This window comes from Puntigrus tetrazona, chromosome 25, assembly GCF_018831695.1.
Source record: "Puntigrus tetrazona isolate hp1 chromosome 25, ASM1883169v1, whole genome shotgun sequence".
Taxonomy (NCBI): Eukaryota; Metazoa; Chordata; class Actinopteri; order Cypriniformes; family Cyprinidae; genus Puntigrus; species Puntigrus tetrazona.
In genome coordinates, this window is record NC_056723.1 from 4961811 (window position 1) to 4982241 (window position 20431).

A 20431-nucleotide genomic window follows, 5' to 3' on the forward strand; every position below is an offset into this window, starting at 1 on the left:
TACCTCACATTTTCTTTTCCTTCATTTCCAGTTTTTTTTGTCTTCTTTTCTTAGTACTTTTTTTTTTAGTAAAAAAGAAAGAAAAAGAAGTTCTTTTACCAGTACTAAAACATGAAGGAGAAAAGTTTATTTCCAAAACTTTGGTTTTTGGCTGCTTTATGCTCGAATACGTTTAGAAGTTTTTCTATGACTATTAATAAAACCTTAAGAAATATGAACTATAAACCATTTTAAATTAATAAATATTTATCATTTTCATTATTTATTTTTGATTTATTATTATGTTTTAGTAAGTATATTTCAATTATATAAACTGTATTTTGTATTTACAATGTAAAATTCAGCCTCTGTAAAATTGTTTTTAAAGATTAATTATGTTTTTCATTGTACATTACAATTAAACTGCAGTAGGGTTATTTTGATTAGGTTTTAAAAATACAGATAACTAGCATAATAAAACTATGATGACCTAATAATGATTAAAAACAAAATGATAATATTATTCACATATATCATTTAGATAGGAGTTTGTCTTGGATGCCCAAAATAGCTCCAGGAAGTGTTACAAATATGACCGTCGACTTTGACTGAAATCAATCACGCTTGTAGTCCAAAATCCGTGTGATGCTCTCTATGTAGAGCAGTTGAAGTCATTCATGTATGAGATGCTGTGACTGTTAGGATGCTCCGTCAGAAGGCAGCTGTTTGTAGCGGACAGTAAAGCCGCTCGCTAGGTTTTAGAACAGAGCTAAAGTGTGCATATTTAAAGTGTCCTCTGTCTCTGCGGCCATGCATTTTTAATGTCTGCTTCTGTCACAGTAAGTAATTGGTGGACAGAGGGGTTGAATCGAGACACAAGAGACCTTTACAGTGCACTTTAAAGAGCTTAACTGATTTTAAAAGTTAACATGATTGTCAGAATATATAGCTGACAGAAAAGCTTTTTTAAGTGTTTATAGACGTTTATGGTTTAAGGGTTTCAAAAATAGCTGCATTTACGCTTTATTCTCAGCATGTGATTCTATTTATTTTCACACAAATGGAAGCTCTTCTTATTAGTCATATAATATAATATTATAATTATAATTAATTATAATTAAATAATTATATAAATAATAATTATAAATAGAATAATTAAAAAATACTTAATATATTTTTTAAATATTGGAAGTCATTTTGTATGGAAATATTTGATTATTTGTAGTGTATAAGTGTTGTTATTACATTTTGTTAATTTATTTAGCAATTTTCACATTTTCATATTTTATGGAAGACGGCTACAAGAAAAATGATTTTCTTTTGAGTTGCACAGAAAAATAACAGCACCGAACATCATAAACGTGAGTAAATAATGACAATTTATGGACAACCTTTCCCTTTAAAAACTGCCTCAGTTTCTACTTCAGTCTCGAACAATACGTAATCAAATAAATGCTTTATACACTGACACCGGAAAATAAGTGTTTATTGCACACTTTGTCTTATTCTCCGTCCCTTGATTTGCGAAATCAGCTTAAAGCAGTTTCTGTGACTTGGCCTCCTTGTTGCTAAGCAATAGCAGAGCGGTGAAAACGAGCATTTGGAAGATGGCAGACCACTGCGACGGCAGCACTTTATCTGGGCTCAAACCATGCCTGCAGCTCTGCATCTGTTCACGATTCGTTTCAGTTGCGCTCAGACCTCGTCCAAAAAGATTTCTGATTGCGTGTGTGTTTGCGTGTGAGACGTTTTCCAGGCAAGGTTTCGAGTGGCCTACCAGGTGGATGCTCCTGTTTGCCAGGTGGGGTTCCCGCCGTCACGACCTCAACTCTTTCAGTTAGAGACAGCAGAGAGATAGCAGGAGCGATAAAGAGGGCAACCCCGATCCCTCCCCCGCAGTTTGAGACAGGTGCGTGAGAAACAGATAAGAAAGGGTTTTGTGGGGCAGCAACAGTTTCTTCCAGGTGATAAAGTTAAGAAAGCGGTTAAGATGATGTTTCGTCAAACTGTTGCTGTGCTCCTGGCCGCCTGCCAGATTCACAGGGCTTTTTGAAGGGACGTTCTACATCTCCAGAAATGCAAAACTCAATCATAACCCTAATAGCACATTAATAGGCTGTTTAAGTTTTGATTATCCATTAATTAAATTAAGGATTTATCAAGGACACGCTGGTCCATGCATATAATAAGGAATTGAGGCGAATGAAAAAAGAAAGGTTTCCAGTGCTAGTTACGCAGATGGAATAATGGCTGAGTTTTAGATGTCAGAGTTTAATATAATTGGGAACTTAAATTAATGTGATTTTCTTTTACACTAAAAATATATACAGAAAAAAAAACTGTTAATTTCAGTTCCAGTTAAATGTGTGTGTGTGTGTGTGTGTGTGTGTACACACATACATACATACACACACACACACACATATATATATATATATATATACACACACACACATATTAATGCTGTCAAATGATACATTTTTTTTTACATAATATATTTGTGTATACTGTGTATATTTATTATGTAAATATGAATACAAACCAATGCACGTATACATCTAATAAAATGTTTATATGTTAAAATATATATATATATATATATATATATATATATATATAACATAAGAAAATAAATATATAAATGCATTTACATGTAAATACTTTCAAAATATATACCGTATGTGAGTGTTTTAATACATATATAATAAACACAGTATATATATATATATATATATATATATATATATATATATATATATATATATATATATACGTGTGTGTGTGTGTGTATCATTATAACAAGAATATTTTAGGCTATATTATTGTAATGACTGTGATGATGATTCAAAGAATTTGTTTGTGTGTGTGTGTGTGTGTGTGTATACACACACATACACACACATACTTATAGATTGATGAATGATGCAAGGACATGAACCAGGGAGATTTCTTAAAATAGCAAATAGGCCAATTTTATTTTCACTTTGTCTTTAGAGCAATTTCTTTTTAACATGGGTGAGAAGAACTAAGTGTGACATTACCTTCCGCGACCCCTCAGTGATTGATTTTCCCGAATCATTGAGCATATGCTAATTTACTGGCTTGTCCGGTCAGTATCACAACCAGCGTCCAGTAACTGTTGCTTTAATTGAACATGCCAATCATTTCTAAATTGCTGGAGCAAATCGGACCCGGCGAGCCTTTCTGCACTCTGCATTTTCTTCCTTTTAACTTTTATTTCTGAGTGCCTGTGTTCTCCCTCTGATTAAAGCTGTCGTTCAGCATCCTCTTGAGTGTTCTTGGCAGCCGCATGTGTTTTTTGAGTGAGACGTGGGCTATATTCTTTCAGCGTTTCTCTCCTGAGGGTGTCACTGTTGTGTTGCTAGTTGGTCTCAAGACTGTTCTTGTCTGTCTTCCAGGAGCATCATCTGCAGTTGAGCACAACCAAGTAACCCACAGCAACACACGCTGCATATTTACTTACATCTACATAAAGAGAACATACACTAACTTTTACACATGAAATGACCAATAATTTGTAATGAAACCATTTTTAATTCAGTCTATAATGTATATATACTTAGTTTTCTTGCGTTACAGGTGTTCTCCGAGGTCTTTACAAAACTAAAAAGTGAAATAAAACAAGAAGGTTATTGGAGTAGCTACATTTTTACAAGAAAATACTCATGTAGCTTTTCTATTTCAGAATTAAATTCAGTGTGTTACTTGCCATTTCCTGGAAATTGTTAAAATTTCTGATTGAAAATGCTTGCAACACTAGATATTTCACAATATACACCTATTTTTCTTTGTAAATGTACAAGACTTTCTGTTCATTAGCGGTTAAAAAATTAAGCAAGCGTGCTGTAAGCGTTCTACAGGGTATTTTGTACGGCTAAAATAGCAGCTAGAAGCAGCTTACAGTTCATTAAAGTTAAAGATGGCTGCACACAGTCTTACATTAAAAATGAAGTGGATATTAGCTAGACGAAGCTAACCGTTAACATTGCCATTCACCTCATGGGAGGTTGCTTGACTAGCGCGAAATGCATTATTTAAAAATTCTGACATCTAACCTTGTGTTTTCGGTACGCGATGCAACAATCCACACTACTGCTTCAAGTAGATGCTAACTAGCTAACAATGCTTGCTACTGCTTCAGCTAAATGCTAACTAGCAAAAACATGTTGCATTTCTAAATGAGGTGATTACTGTAGATATTGTATTCGGGTTTAAGCTGGTCAGCAGGAGGGTTTTGGCCACTTCCCAGTTGGTTCAGTGAGAATCAGCCTGATCAGTCTAGGTTGGTTTTAGCTAGGTTTTTTTTTTTCAGTAGAGTTGGCTTTATTTGTAGTAAAACCATGGTTGAATTTCGTAGGGGATGAAAAGATTCAGACTTTTTATTTTTTCAGTGCTTGGCACCAGAACGTCTGTAATGATGTTCTATTGAAAACTAACAGTTATTACGTAGCATGTTAAACATCCTTAACTGTAAACTACTGTAAAATGTGGCTTTGCTGGTCTTAGTTTTGCTAAGCCGTTGAAAATCAACCATCCAGGGCTAATCAGGTCAGTGCAGAAGGCTTTAAAATTTGTGCCGCCCGACAAATCCATATAATGTACAAATGCCTCCTCTGGGGCCTTGACTAGCGTTCAGTGCCCTTGATGAATCGTACCATTGCTGAACATACGGAGTACACCTCAGGAAAATCTGTTGGCAGGAGCTTATTCGTCTGAAAATTCACTTCGATAAGGCGGCCGGCTAGTGGGCAGCCCGGTAGCACTGCTGGAACATTAATTCAGACAGATGCAGACACCAAAGGTTCAATCCCCCTACATTTTCTGCCTTATTCTTCCACAGAGCTGAAGGATGTGGAGCCTGCTGGGTATGGAATGGACGCCATTTGCATCCATGCACTGGATGAAATCACATTTAGATGCTAATTACTTACATACCGAAGGGTGCTGGTTGTCCGTACATGTGTATACCAGAATAGTTCACTCCAAACTTCATGTTGTTCTAAACTGGTACAGTTCATTCACTTTTGGATGATCTATTGGTTTAGGTAAATTTTAACTGTGTGAGAACGTGGCTTTTCTAAAAACAGACCAGTAAAGCAACTTGCTGGTAAACCTATGAGACTGATCAATACATTTATAAATGAACTCTAAACAGTTGAGTACACAGTTTGAGTTTATGGTACTGCATGTCATTTGGGACATGACTTCTGTTTATTTAGGTCTTTTAAAGACAAAAAATGACAATTTACTTTCATTTATGCACATTGTCAAAGAAAAAACAGACTGTTTAATCTTATAATAAAGCTATTTAGCCACCATTAGCACATGTTAGCATGTTTATTTTGGCCCCATTCATTCAATCAATTCACGATGTGTCAAACCAGGTGTTTTTTTTTTTCTCATTAAATATCACAAATATGTAACATTATAAAAGTGTGTTGCAAGTGACAGTCTAATTGTTCTTTATATTTAAGAAATGCTAACAAACCCATAAAGCTTTGTTCGTCTTGGGAACACAATTGAAGATATTTGGATGAAAACCGTATGGAGTTCTGTGTTACAATCAGTGGAAAGATACGCTATTTGTACAAATCAAAGCGTTAATACACATACAAGACTTACCTTCCATTGCGTCTGTGTAAGTTATATGTGTGTGCACAGGATGATGGTTAAAATGGCGCCACTGTGATTTTATGGTGCCAAAGTGTTAAAAAAAGCTGTTTTGTTTCCTTTCCGTAAACAATTTTTTTTTCGTAGCTTCACAATGTTACTGTCGAAACACTGATGGCAGATGGAGGATTCAGACGATGTCTTTTATACTTTTATGGATCTTGACAGTTGGAATTGTTTGGCAGTCAATGAGACACAAGCCTCCCGGTTTTCATCCAAAATATATTAAATTGTGTTCTATAGACGCACAAAGCGTTCACGGGTTTGGAACGACATGGGGGTAACTGATTAATGACAAAATTTCGTTATGAGGTGGTGTAATCCTTTAATAATAATTAAGAGTGTGTGCAATTTGTTTATCATGCAACTTTAACTTGTTACTTTTGCTGATTGTCTTTAGGTTTCATTTGTGGAGATTGTTGGTCAGAGTCCTTATTTTCTGCAGCAGTCCTAAAACTAATGAAAAATTCTATTGGCACTCTCATGAAGAAACCAGGGTGATGCTGAACCTGGGTGAACTTCCGGGGCGTTGGCCTACAAAAATACATCATCCCTGCAGCACTCTACTAGTGTGAACAAGAGCAATGTTGTGCTAAGGCCAAAGCATCTCGAAAAGTAAGAAAAGTATCAGCGCATAGGGATTGTGTACTGTCGTGACTTTCACGCCTTTGCCAATCTGCCACCATGAATAAATAATCTGCCAGGAACGTCAGGGAAGACAAAACTCGCCTGGCTCAAGGTTGAGTGCACTCCTGAACGGCGATATTGAGGGTCTTGGAAGAACAATGACTAAATTAACAATGCAGCCTTTGAGTATTCTATTTTTTTCATCTTCTCCTCACTGCATTATTGCAGTAATGGCTCTTGGTGCCAAAGCCCTTGATGGATTCCTGTGGGAGAGCTTGGATTAATGGAACGGCGGTGCTGAGATTTATGCCGGTTTCCTTTCATCAGGTTTTACAGTGGAGGAAAACAGGAGTTAACACTGTCTGTGTGTTATTCGATTGTATTCTGCCATACGCGTCTCCACGCCTGTGTCCGGCGCTCAGGTTGCATTGATTTACAACAGGCAAAATCACGGTGCAATAAAAGCCTTTGATAATAAAGCATCATGCCGCAGGGGAGAGAAAGCGCGAGCGAAAGACAGACGAGAGATAGAGGAGGGGAAGGGCTGATGATCTCCAAAGCAGTTTATGTAAATTCTCTCTCATCCCCCTCAGGGTTGGCAGTCACCTTGCCAAGGCCCAGTTAGGCGGCGTTGGCCTGGCCGCCTTCACGTGGCCGCCCTCCACAGTTGGAAAGAGAGCGACATGGGGGCTCAGCACCTCCGTGAGCTGGGATTTGGTGCCGGATCAGTCCTTGTGAGCCGGGGGAATGCGTCACGCAGCATGTGGCGAACTTCCGAAACTCACTCTCTCCTGCGTTCTTGCCACTTCCTCGCAGTCTCAAAGTGAAGCAATGACTTTGGGGAAACCGTAAAGTTTGGAAACCTTTGAGTTTGGGGGTTAAAACAAACAATGTAATCTTGAAGAACCATGCAAAAGCACATCAAAATAAATCCTATAAAAGATAAAGACTCGGTGGCATTTGCTCAGTGGCTACGGGATGGCCTCACAGCTCCATTCTGAAGACAACATAAAGTGCTTTTTGGTTTTTCATTGGTTTGTTGACCTGTTTGAACCAAATGGAGCTTTTATAATGAAGTAAGGCCAATGAAATATGGGTTTGTAGCTTCTGAAGTGTATTAGCATGTTTATTTTTGCAGGTTTTTACGTCTGAAGAGATTTATTATTTTATTAAATAATGTAAGTGATTTTGTAAGACTTTTTATTTTAACTCAGTTTTAATGATACCGAATATATAAAAACACAAGCCTATAAAATAACCACAATTTTACTGAAAGTGGCAGAAATTTCGGTGCATCCCTAATATATATATTTCCAACTGCTTTCAAAGTAAAAGTTTTAAACTATTGTTTAGTAGATGATAACAAGATAAACATCTGTATACCTTTCTATATCCTCTTTTTATAGACCTGTATTCTTTCATTTTCTTTCTCGCTGTTTCAGGGTCGCCCATCCCACTTATTCATGTCACAATTATTAAACAGCATATTGTCTGTTAGAGACCTCATGAAAGCAAAGGGCAGAAAAATTGCATCCAGTTTAGTGATATGTATCAGCTGCATATATAATCTCTCAAGTTCCTAACGGTGAGTCGAGGGGCGCCGTAGCGCGCAGGAAATGAGAGCAGGTACTTTTTCATTTCCCTACTTCAGCAGTCCCCTCCTCCAAACTCAATACAGACAGTGTTCAGCCCGGCCCTTCGATTAGATCTCGCTGTTCTGGTCCCGTCGAGGTGGGACCAACTCTGTAATCACATATCTAATCTGTGTCATATATTTTATATGTGTATGTAATATCTGTTGGTAAATGCCAGGCTCACAGACTGCATGATTGAGATCCTGGCCGAGAGGACGCCCGGGTGATTGATTCCTGCCCTCGCTATGGCGACTGAATGATTGGATGAGATGATTGACAGTTGAGGGGTTTTAAAAGGCCTGGACCTGAATGATGGGAGAATGGGAGGGATGAAATCGTGTCAGGCTGAGAGAAAGAGAAAGAGAGAATCATAACACATTCTCTCCTCTTTGTGCTCATATCCCCCACCATTCTTTCCGTAATTAACTGGCTGTTTCTCTCGTTCTCCCACATGGTATCCAATAGTGCAGAGGCTGAGATGTTCCTCATCTAGTTAAGTAAATGTACAGTCCTCAAGTCCCCCATTCATAGATTCCTCCTTATATCACATGACAAATCCCCTCCGGCCCCGAACAGGCGCATACATCCCTCAGAAAGGGGACTGAGGAGGAAAATGAAATATTACCAATTTTCACATCTTAATTTATCATGCAAACACATATCTGTGTGTGTGTGTGGAGAGCCAGAGACACTTATCTTCAATCTTTTTCTTGCTCTATATCGGCCTGTGTAACAAAATGTTCAATTTAGCTTCATTAGCATAGCATACTTACAGTGGAGTCAAAAATGAGACATTTCATTCAATTTGTTGGCCAGAGCTTGGAAACATGCTTCAGAGACCCTTCACCATCCCTAGGTCCACCTGTATAGATCTTTTCCTGTATAGTAGCTATTCCAGTATATATTCCAATAGAATAGATTCATACACAAGTATGGCATTGCTAGTTCTCATTAAACATTCTAAAAAGTAATTTCTGTTTCCATGGTTCCCAATACAATTCAACCACATAGAACTTCATATGAGTATCAGACAAAACAGTTCTTTACAAGAAAAGAGAGAAATTGATTAGTGAATCGGTATTTATACTGTTTGTGCGCGCGCGTTTGTGTTTGTAATTGTTTTTGACATTGTACGAGGGAACAACAATTAAAAAAATTATGTTTTTCTGAAAAAGTGCAAACTTTTTTTTTTGTAAGGTGCAGGTTTAGGGTTATGGGATATAAAATATTGTTTGGTCAGTATAAAAGTAATAGAGTTCTATGGAAAGTCCCCACAATTCACAGTGTTTGTGTGTGTGTGAGAGAGAGAAAGGGTGGGGGGGGGTTACACACACCTGCAAAGATTCTGTCATAACTGTAAATGAGGCAGAAGAAAAGTTTTTGGTTTTGTGTGCTGCTTATTAACCTTTAAGCCAACAATGAAAAGGTTACCATGTTTCTTTTTGTCTTGCTACATATACCTTCAATGTTTTTATTTTATTAACGTTATTTTTTACACATAAACTCAAGATTACCCATATATATTTGAAATATAATTATTATGCAGATTGTAAAATACTGTTTTATACAATAACAATTGCTATGTCGCTTGACAACCAATCTACTACTTAGGAAGTTTTATTTAGTCAGGATTATTATTTATTGTGTTTATAATCATTATTCGATCATTTGAAATATAAATCACAGTTTTCAAATGTCAATATTGGCTGTAAAAGCCAATAGAAGCCCTAGAAGATAATTAATACATGAATTGTACTAATCTAAAATTCTTATTTTAATATACGCCTTACGTTTTTTGAAGTTCATCGTGTTTTTTCCCCCCAGGTATCCAATTTATGTCTCTGATTGATACGTGTCAAAGGATAAGGTGATATTTTGGATTAGGAACGAGTCTGAGAGGTAAAGAGACGGGAAAGAAAAGCTGTCAGGCAGACAAAGAAAGAAAAGAAGCGGGACCCTCTTAAGAACCTGATTGAGAACAGGAGAAAATCAATCAACTGAGCCCTTGTGATTGACAGGCTGGCAAGGTGTTTTCTGCAAAGGTGTCAAATGCTGCACAATTGCGATTTCTCTCCCCCCTCCCTCGCTCTCTCCGTCTCTTTAGTGTCCGTCACACTTTTATTCACATATCATCATTCCGTCCATCTCACCCAAATTACTCTTCTATCTCCTCGGCAATGTCTCTACTCTCTGCACTTCTCTCTCACACTTCTCTCCATCCGCCCTTTGCAATCTCTCCCCTCTCTTGTTTCTGGAGGAAGACTCTCGCATTTAGGAGTGCTGACTGACACTCCTTTAATCTTGTTGCTCTGCAACCTTCATGGGAGAGGAAGGGATGCGTTCTTCACACATACGCACGAACAAAGCTGCACTCCTCCCCTCCTTTCTGCTCTCTCCGAGCCTATTTGTTTTCGGTAATATCACGGCGCACCGAGGAACAGACACAGGAAATGGCATCGCGTCTCGAGATTCTGCCCTTAATCTTGAAATAACACCTAAAGAAATGTGATGGAAGATATGGACATTTTAATTTAACATATTCCACTTCCAACTTTCCTTCTGTGAGGCCGCTTTGTAGTACACTTTGTACTTTAAGAAACTTTTCTCTCTCCCTTTTTGGCCTGAAACCCCTGCATGCTTTCATCCTCGTCTAGAGCAATAACTGTGCGACTTCGTTCAGGTTATGTGTTACATGCTTTTGTCAAAAGCCTCAGCTTTCATGCTTTGACATTGTAGCTATTTAAGCTTTTATTGAAGGTGGCCTCTAAAGGCTGCTGCTATCACCCACACACACACACACACACACACACACACACACACACACACAGACGTAATTGTCATTTTTCCGACTCTCTGATCTAAAGTAACTTATATATTAGTGCAATTAAATATTCAAAGATATATTTGACATTTCAATGATTGAAAGAAACTCTTATGGCCTAACCTCGAAAAAGAACGCCATCTTTGACCCATACAGTAAATCCTCACAAAGCTAAACATTTCCCTCTCGATACTTCAAATGTAAAGTCGCATGCTCGTATTTTCCTGAATGTTTTCCTGCGACCGATTAGCGAGCGAATGAATCTTTTGAGTCGATTATTTTGAACTGAGTCGGTCTGAATCGGCGCGCTATTGACGTTAATTCTGAATCATTCAAACAACTCCGTTACGCACCTTTTAGAAAGTTAAACTTAAATTACCAGAAGCACAGCATGTTTTGACTTTTACCTTGCATTAAGGTATCTTTATTAAATGATCATAGTGTCTTTAGTGATGCGAGGTTGTCTTTGAGATGCGTTTTTTATTTCTGTTTATGTCCATAAATCCTGCATATTGCATTTAAGTGTTTATTGAGTGTTTTTTTTAATAGAGTAAAATTGGTTTTAAATAATAATATGTGTTAAAAAAGCTTCTGTAAGTTTTGTCAAGACAATCTCGAGATGAATAGATACAATGGCACATTGGAATAACGATTGTGTATCTATCTATGTACATATATATATATATATACGTGTGTGTGTGTGTGTGTGTGTGTGTGTGTGTGTGTGTGTGTGTGTGTGTGTTAGATGCATATAAATGCATAAATTCTTATTTTTAACCTGTGACACGTTAGTTAGCCTTCTAGCACAGATCTGCCAAATTGAAACATAAACTAAAATGAAAATGTCAGTTCTTCGCACTGAACTTTTGAATTATTGACATGCTGCATTTGAATGCTAATTGAGACTTCTACCTGTGGTCCTGAAGCATGTCCACACGCCAATGTGCAGCCCATGGTGCCTGTAATACGGCTTAAATGTAGGTGTAAAACCCCTCGCTCTTTCTGTTGTCTTTTTATTTTTGCTACGGCGAGACACAAAGTGAATGCGCTGCGGCTTTTACAGTGCATTTATCCTGTCAGCCGCTAATGGCAGAGTCCTCTGAGCGGCTGCTTTTGAAACCGAAGGACGTTGCGGCGTCTCGGTTGTTATTGCCAGACTTCCTTTCCAGCAGCCTTTGCTCTGTTTAGAACGGGATGGAAAGGGCTTCTGGCAGCTGTTCCGATTGTATCGCTTGCATGAGAGACCTCTGAGCTTGGCATCCGAGGATAACATCTGTCACTCATCCAGCACTTTAAGACAATGAGTACAAAGGAGATGTATCGATTCTGAACGTGGCGTGCCCTTGCTGGCTGGACCCACGACGGAGGAAAAGTTTGCTTCATTTTGTAAGAAAAGACAAATACGGAATTATGTGTTTTATTTTCGAAGCTGTCAAGAGGGGAGCGTCATTCTTTACGTAGTAAGGACTCATCGTGCGAGTTTAAAAGACAGACGCCCTTTTGACAACGAGAAGAGAGATGGTTTTAAAAAGGCACAACCTTACCAAACGCTTCCTACTTTCCTCCGCGGAACTTATGGCATGTATTTTTTTCCATTTAAAGCTAACGTAGAGACGTTATCCCGCAGAGACCTGAAACCATTGAATTTTGAGCTGAGGGCTGAATGCAAAGCGATATAACTAGGCCACGATGCTGTTTTGTTTCAGAACGTGGCTTAAATACTGCATCGGGAAAAAGAGTCTGCTTTCTGTAAGGGCTATATTTGTTTTCTTAAATCTCTGAAGCCCATTTGACATTTTGATAAAGTTTTGATAAATGCTTAGGGGTAACGATGGCACTAAGGTGACATCTTTCCTAAAATGGATCAAAGCAGGCACGTTTTCCTTATGAGCTTCCTGCGGGTTCGTGTTTGACTTTTTTTTTTTGTTACGAACCGTGCGAAACCAAAGAAATGAAATATGAGAGGTGACTTAGTCTTTGGTTTTTTAAAATGTAAACACCAACAATAGCATCCAACCCACCAGTGTGACTGTACTTGGCCCTATTGCTTTCCTTGATAAATGAAACTCTTTGTTTTGTTTTTTTTTTCGCGTGTGTTTTTGCATCATCCTCGAGAGAATGAGAATGATAAGAGAATGTCCTTTCGCCCGTGCGCGGTGGCACATCGCTGTGAAATTGGAATGAGTCACTGTTTTGCATTTGCTAGATGTAGCAGCTCAGTAGTGATGCGACTAGTACAATCCAACTAAAAAAATAGTTCACCAAAAATTGCTGCTGTGGAACAGGCACCAAAGAAGAGCTTTGGCAGGATGTTAACGCTGCACATTTGCATGAAAAATTTGACTTTTTTTGTGCTATGTGTACTTCATATTACATTTTTTTTAAAATTAAGAAATACAGCAAAAGCTGTAATATTGTGAAATATTAAAATGATTAAAATTAATTCATTTTTGTGATGCAAAGCTGATTTTTCAACATCGTTACTTCAGTATCACATGGTCCTTTAGAAAATATTATAATATGCTAATGCTGACTTGCTGCTCAGGAAACATTTCTTATTATTCAGCGTTTTTTTCTCATTTCAAAAACTATTTTGTCATGTGCTATTTGTTGTTGTTTTTCATGTGCTCTGTGTGTCCTGCTTTCTGTCCTCGGTTGATTGTCTCATTGTGTTCAGGTGTGTTTAGCAATTAAGTCATTTCCTTTGTCCTTTATAAGTTCCTGTTTGTTTCCGGTCTCATCTATGTATGCGTGTGCTTCCAGTCTGCCTGTATTATTATTTACTTTTTTTGTGGTAGATTTAAAAACTGTCGAGTGCTCCTTTCTGCCTTTTGTCACACCGCGGCAAATATAGCAGCAGATATTTGAACTTTTCAAATTGTTTACTGTCACTGTTAAAAAATATATGTATGTGTGTGTATATACAGACAGACACAGACACAGTTTTTTCAGTGAATAATTACCTTTTGGTTTTGAGATTTTAGTTTGTTTCTCACCCAGGATTTTAAAGCTTGTAGTGTACGTTAAACGTTTTTAAATCTCTTTTTGGGTTTCTTTTGTCATGTCAAGAAAAAGCGGTTTGGAACGGCATGAGGGCGAGTAAATAATGACACGATTAGAATTTTGTCTAACTATTCATTTACGTTAAAGGAGAAGCAAGATGACAGAATTATGAATGTCGCCAATTAAAATGATCCATTTTAACTATCAGCTCCTATTTTGCATAAGATTTTGTAAACAAAAATTCTCCCTTGTGTTCGTGACAAATGCTCTCAAATGATTGCAGATTTCAGCGCGCAATTTCAAATGTATTGTCCTAAGTCTTGCCTTTGGACAGGGCTCCTATTAAATACCTATTTTGCGGAGCCTGAAGAGTGTTGTACACTGATAACATGCTCTGAAAAGACAAAGGCCTTGAACAAAAGATGGTTGCGTTTCCCCCTGATTTGAGTTTCTCGTGTTGGAAAGAGCAGGCGCGCTGAATGTTGCCGCATTGACAGGGGAAGCGAGTGAGAGGGACAGAGCTGTAATTTTGGAACGTCGTAGCTCTTTTCTCGCAACCGCAGAGTAACAACAATGACGAAAGGCTATCTGACGCTGAGCGCGCCCGTGCTGACAGAGACACGCATTCGGGTTCTGCGAGTTTTCAAAGGGTTCGCAATATAAAATAAATTGCACTGCTGAAGTCAGTTTTAAGGAGGCAGAGCATGCAGAGAAGAAAAGGAATTGCAAAATGAACCCAGGCAGGGTGACGCAAAGGAGGGGACTTGCATCAGCCTGAAGGGGTCACTTTTGTCGTGATTGGCCGACTAGCCTATTTTTCAACTTGCTAAATAAAAGGAATAAAAATTCTTGATTTGAATTCAAATCTGATTAAAAATTTTGATGAATGCTTCTGGTGTTTTTACATTCTGTGCATGTAACTTAAACTCGGATTAATGAGATCACGCGGCTTGTCCGTGTGAGAGAATGCCGTGGAGAAATCGAAACAGATGAACGCAAATGCAAACAGAAGAAAAATTGAAAACGCAAGTTCGTGTTAAAATTTATAGCATGCAGCCTAGTTAAGCAACATGACATGACTAAGAGAGGGGAGTTCCCTGAAAACCGCAACTGCAAATTTGAAAGGCTGCATGAGTAGTTAATACACGTTTTAGTTCGCTATTTGAATTTATTGAAAGGTTGAGCTTATATCGTCGACTGTTTTTGCTCCATTAGGTTGGTGAAAATAATTCCAAACAAAGACACGGTCAACAGCACACAGCGCAGCAGTGTTTTGTTAATGAATGATTCGCGTTTTTGAATTTTGAATCATTTGAGTCAATGGTTCAGTGGTCCATTCATGAGGGTATTCATTCTCTCAACGAATCGAATAGTCCCTTACTTCCACCTGGCATGTTTTCCACCATACTGATTTCACGATTGGTAACATTGGCAATATGATTGGTAACAAGGTCTTATTATATTAAGTGAAATTATTAATAAGATGTAAGAATTTATGAAAGATTGTGCGTGCATTTAATACGGTTAGGGAAAATGGATAGAAAATATAATTTCCCAACAAGAAGAGTGGCTAGTAAATTTGGAAAACCACTAGCCACGGTGACCTGTGAGCAAAAAAGTTAATGTCAAGCCCTGTGTATATATAAATGGTTTGGTTGTGTTGTTGGATTTTGTCAATTTTATGTCAAATTTGTTGTTTTTATGTTTGAAACCCAAATCCAGTGCTAAGTCAACGTCATCTTGGCGCCAAAACCATGGCGTCAACCGGATTTCCTTTCTCAAAGAAAATGCAATGTCTGACCAGTCAACAAGTGTCATGTAAGCGAGTTTAAAGCAGTAAGACTTCACTTGCGACTATTTTAAAACCTGTAGCCGCTCTCGCCAATCACAATATAAAGGAGAAATTGTGAAAAAACAACTAGCATTACAAGAAACAACCATCCTTTCCCTTCTAGAAATCACACATGTGGATTTTATTTTCACTTTCTGTGTGTTAACAGCAGTAGGTGGTCTGCTTTGGCTCTATAGCTGATTAAGTTGCTCATTGAAATAATTTGATACTGCGCATATGCTATTCATCATGCGAGTTTACCGCATTTGTCTGTCGAAGGCGTGTGTTTTTGGTAATCTGTCATTCTCTGAGATGGCTCATTCTTGTTTGCTGGAGTTGTGATGTGTTTGTGCGCGAGCGGGTTGGCTGGCGCTTTCACCGTGTGCAGTCGCGGCGTCTTCGCCTAACCTTAATTTTCTCAGACCGTCAGCCAATTACGTGATGCATGTCAGCGTCTTCATCTGCGCTCTGCTGAGCTTTTGCTGGTGGGTGAGAACAACATACTATTTTGTTGTCATTTGTTTTTGGTTTTTTTCTCCTTCATCTGACATACAAATTCTACTGTTGCAAATGACGTTTTATTTAAGAGTGCATTTGGTTACACATAGCTGTACGTCTCATTTTGTGCACTTTACATTGGGGAAAGAACTGTGCATGGTTGCAAAGGTGTTAAATTTGTATGTTAGTGTTAAATTATGGGCGGACTAAAAATGCAGTTAAAAATCTGAACTTTAAAGGCCAAACATCTCTATGCAGGGAAATCGCCTATTCACTTGTAAACAAGTCGGGCAAAGACTGGAGAGGGGCTGTACAGAGAGACCAAAGTGAATGCTTTTTATTATTTATACTCCTGGTATTCACCTTGACATTGTCACCAATGACATATTGGTCCTGTGATTTGCAGACATCAGCGTGGGTTGAATGTTCTCTGTTTCTGAGTGGGTTTTGACTCCATACTGTGAAGCCAGAGTGGTCTTGATGGTTTGAAAAGATCTTGAAATAGCCGTCTTTCATGGCTTTTTAGTCAAAACACTCCAAATTTGCCGTCAAGTAATGTGACAATCCATCATTTATTACTACTATAATGGGATTTGTGGGTTGCTCAAAGAAAAAAATGTGTAATGTAAGTTAGTCTTTTTGCCTGTCAGTCTTTGTGTGTGTGTATATAGAATGTATAAAAGCATACACTTTTCATTTAAAATGTTTTCAAACGGCATTTAGTTGATCAAAAAATAATTAAAAAGTAATATTGTCCAAATTGTTAAAGTTAAAATCCTTTTAGAAGGCAGTCTGATGCTATTTTTCTATGCAAACATTGTTATTATTATTATTATTATTATTATTATTATTATTAATCTTTAGAATGCACTGTGATTTTGTAAATTTTTTTAAAGAAATTAATAAAACAATTATTGAAGTTGCTTTACAAGAAAATTCTATTTCAACCTTTCAACTTCTTTGTATTTTTTTTTTTATTTAGATTTAACATAATTTCTGCACAAGTGCTGTAATTGCAGTTGTGTTGCTTTATTTCTTATTTGTGGAAAACAACATGCATACATTCTTTCTATTATTTGAATAAACAGTTCCAAAGATGAGTATTTGTTTATTTACTGTCACGTTTGGTCAGTTTAATTCATTCTTTATACTTTTAAATGGCAGTGTATATTGTGGGCTTAAGTCATACAAACACAAATTTATATTACAGTATAATCTTATTATTAAGTGTAATATTTTGAAGTGTAATTCTTAATATTATTAAGTGTAAAAGTAGCAAGGTTCAGTCTGAAATCGTGGTAGTGTTAAGCAATTCAAAAAAGCCCTCAGTAATACCATGATGTATAGAGTCTGTGGTGCTCAGGCTTTCTTCAGTGGGCCTGTTCAGTGAGAAGGACGGTCTCTTGACCACCTCTGTGGGCGGAGTCTGCTCTAACAGCCCTCTCCCCTGTCTGAGAGAGTGACATTAAGATCACATTGTGGCTCGTAATGTAATTTATACATTTCATCAACTAATGCAGTGCAAATCCATTTTCCCTTCTCAATCCTGAAGGGCCACATACATTAACTTGATGGCGAGGCAGAGTCACAGGGTCCGGCTAATGAGGCTAAATGTAATTAGAAGTCGTCTCTCCCCTTAACCCTTCTCGACAAACACGGCAGCTCGGGCTCTCCGTTCGGGTAGAGGACTAACGTGAAATGAAACTTTTTTTTTACCTGTGGGCGTTTATATGCAGTGACAACAGAGAATATGTAGAATAATTTATGTGAAATAAAAACCTCAACATTTCTTCGCAATTTTTTTTTTCTGTAGATTATATAGTCGAAATTTTGCTTAATGTACAAGCAGGATTTCCCTTATAAAACTGAACTTGAAGCATTAAAAGCTTGACTGGATATTTCTTGATGTCCTTAGTAGATGTTTCTTGAGATGAGTAACATTGTCTAAGTAACATATGTGAATGAATCATGAAAGAATAAAAGCTTTTTAGTCATTTTTTTCATAATCTGAGCAAAACCGGTCTAAATGATTCAGTCACATTAGGTGACAATAGTAGATTGAACTGTCAAAACCAAGGGTATCAAACCAAAATATACCAAAATATCAAACCAAGGGTCATTCATATCTATCTTTCTGTAATTCTAAAGTGAAAAAACACAATTGTTATACTGTTCAAAATTAACTCTTTAATGCTTTCTGGTTGATGTTAGATAATATATGAGGAGAAGGGACTTCACATCCACTAAAAAAATCACACCAGCTGATTATAAGTAGATGCAAAAAACTTAGTTCTGACTAAAGCTTGTCCGTATTTGTTTGCAGATGCCACTTGCTTCGAAACTTTCAATGCTATGACCTTCATGCTTTTTTTTGAGTGTAACTGCAGTGTCCAAATACTTTTTTGGGGTCATTGTAAGTTATAATCATTCTGGCAAAAAAAAAAAAAAAAAAAAGTCCCACCACAGCTGTTTCTCAATGGCAATATGTTCCCGAGTCTCTCTGCAGAGCAAATTGGTAAGGCTCATTGGGAACATGTTGTACAGAAGCCGCCAACCATCAGGAGGGAGGCTGACTGCAGCTTGGCGCTGGGGGTACAGACGCTGAACATTAGCCTCAGCTGGAGCGACATTCTTAATTTAGAATTTTTTATATTCTATATTTAATTTTTGCCTTTATTTTAGCGTTACGCGCTCCGACGGTCCCTTATCTCTTCGTTTAATAAATCACTTTGGAAAGAACAAGCAAAGTTAGTCTGAGATCTTTAAATAATTGTTTGTGTTTTTCATAATTAATTATTGAGAGTGATTTTAAATGTTTATTTATAGTAGATGTGAAGTACAGTAATGCATTTTCTTCCACCCGGTGGACAGTTCATGCAAAATGAAAATACTTATGGGTAAATACTAATGCATGATTAATCACCGAATGTGAATGTATAACTCGACTGATTAAATAATCTTATCACGTTAAACAGGCACGGAGTTGCTTCTGCCATTCTCAGATTCAGGCGAATCCAGCAGAAGGGAGTTTGTAATTACTGTTTGAAGGAGAAAGGCGAGGATGGGGCGGTCTTTATCAGAACAGACACTGATGCCTCAGGTGACTTTTGATTCCCAAATTCTTTGTTTGATCTTGCAAGGAGGCAGCAATTACTTTCCCCCACCGTTTCCAAAAACGGCAACTGTAACGCGACTTCTCCCTGCGCCATCTAACTCGAAATTGATGTTTATTCCTAAAATACACGGTATTTAAGACAACCTCTGGCTTCCTCTAAAGTCTCATGAGGCAAAATATACAGCTTTGTCGTCGCCTGAATGCAGCCTCATGTTCCCGCTTCTATTCATCACACAGAGGAATTTATGTGGCCCGACAAATGCAATATCTCCACACAGAGCGCCGCCTCGTTCTATTCCCCCTGTGCTGCCCCTGAAATCAAGACGTCCACTCGCTAAACTTTTATGTGAATTTTCTGATCTTTTGCACACAGCAGTGTTTGGCCTACTTAACGATGCACTTGTCTAATAGACACCAGACAGAGGCAACAAGAAAGCAGGCCGCTGATTTGTTGAATACAGAACTTGGCCATTGTTGAGGCAAGTCATTTGTGTGTGTGTGAGTTGTGAATGAATATATAGACGTAAACCTGAATATATATATATATATAAAAGTCCAGTAACCAAAGCCCTTCTCCATCAGTTGCTCAGTTTGGTCAGCAAACTAGATCTAGGAAGAATCCTTGTTTGGCATCATAGCATCTTTGTTTCCAGGCAGAATGTTAAAGAACGCGACACGCACGTCTCCGAACAATCCCGTATAATTCAACCAATCCAACGACAACTTCACAACTCCTCAAGTGTTTCCAATTTGTATGCCACATGCAATCGACGTTTAGACAACGCTTCGTGGGCTGGGACCGCGAGTGGGGTGGCCAAAACTAGCTCCGCGCCCTGCGTGATATATTTTATATATAAACGCAATATATCATCGTTAAACTAGAAAAATAAATCACTGTATTAAGTGTTGTTTTAAACACTGCACTTTCTCGATGCATTTAAGCAGAATGCATTACATTTAGATTCAAATTTTACCATTTAAAAAAGTCTGTTCTGCCTCCCTGATCATTTTAGTCTCTTTTTTTTTTTCCTCCTCCTTTGCACTCACTTTCTCCTTCATTCCACTGTCTTTCCTGTGGAGTGGGTGTTGCGGTGGATGGTGTCGGCATACAGCTGTCAGAGGTAAGAATGCTCTGCTGGGCCGCTCTACAGGAGGTGACAGTCTGTGCTAGTCATACTGTGCAGGCCGAGCTTTAGACGCATGCCGACACTCAAGTCCCTCAGCCAACACGC